Raw genomic sequence first — 1,371 nt, forward strand, 5'->3', positions numbered from 1 at the left:
ATTTGGGGGCATGATTAATATGTTTGTGAAAAAAACAAGTCCTTGTTACTTCACTTTTAGGTCCTGTTGCACTTTGCAATCATAGAAAAATTTATAGAGAAAAGCTATGCTTTTTACAATCAAAAGATAATGCTAAACAAATACGGTTTATAACAAGAGGATGAGTCCCTCCAAAACTATTTTTTGGTACATAATAAGCTAAATTAAAGAAGACCAAAAGGACAAATAAGATAAAAGTAATTAAAGAGGAAGATTCAAGCCCAACAACACTACTAATTAGAAACGAGAATAAGCGAAATAACCTCACGATTTATGACTCAACTTGTTTGTCTAGACTATTCTAGAATGTAATTTTTTATAATCTCTAGCTATATTATTCTTATGAGTTTAATTAAAAAAAATCTAATTTAATATCAACTAACTAATCTTTTAATTTTTGTATTCTTTGATTTTGGTTCAATCTTAACATAAGGTGTCGAACAAATTTGTATCAACAATCTCAATTCAAAAAGTAGATACAACTCCTTTAAGGAGAACATAATTAAACACTTAAGCGTCAAAATTAATTTCGTAAGTAATGGAATAAAATTATGAATTCTTGCATTATTAATAAATAAAATGGTGCAAACAAATGTTTAGAACGAACGTGGATAGAAATTGAACTAAACAAACTCAAAATAAAATTGAAAGAAAGAAATGAAAATGCTAAAATACTTAAAATGAAAGGAAAAATGAAAAACAAAGCTTGACGCTCAACATAGCATGTTTTTGTTAAAATGACTTTTCTTTTTTATTCTGTATTTAGATAGACATATCAAAATTTTGGTCGAATTTGAATTTGTATCAACAATTTTAAATTTTAAATATTAAATTTTAAATCATAAATTTTAACCTTAGAACCTAAATCTTTCACGAAAATTAGGATTAATAAAAAAAGTAATTTTGTAATAAAACAACTAATTAAACCTTTTCTACTGTAATTAATCAAAAATTGATTCCCATATTTATTCTATTCTTATGCATATTTTTACCTAGAGGAACCATAGCTACATGCTAGCCTTTGACGCTTTGTCTACAAATTGAGCATTGTCCTCAAGATAAGTGCTACCTTAGAACAAAATTATTAAGCCTCTGAGTATTTTGTTATAAGTCACATATGAACATTGACCAATTTAATCAGTGATTCTTAGCTTATCGACCTATGCTATATGAAGCAATCTTAGAGAGTAAATTTTCATCTTAGCCTCCTAAATTATACACGAGTCATTTTGTCATCTAAATTTAAAATATTATCAAATTACCCTCAAAATTAACAATCGTGCGTAAATTATATATAAAAAAAGTTTTTAAATTTTCTGTCTTAACCAACGA

The sequence above is a fragment of the Arachis ipaensis genome, chromosome B08 (genome assembly GCF_000816755.2).
Source record: "Arachis ipaensis cultivar K30076 chromosome B08, Araip1.1, whole genome shotgun sequence".
In the NCBI taxonomy this organism is placed as follows: Eukaryota; Viridiplantae; Streptophyta; class Magnoliopsida; order Fabales; family Fabaceae; genus Arachis; species Arachis ipaensis.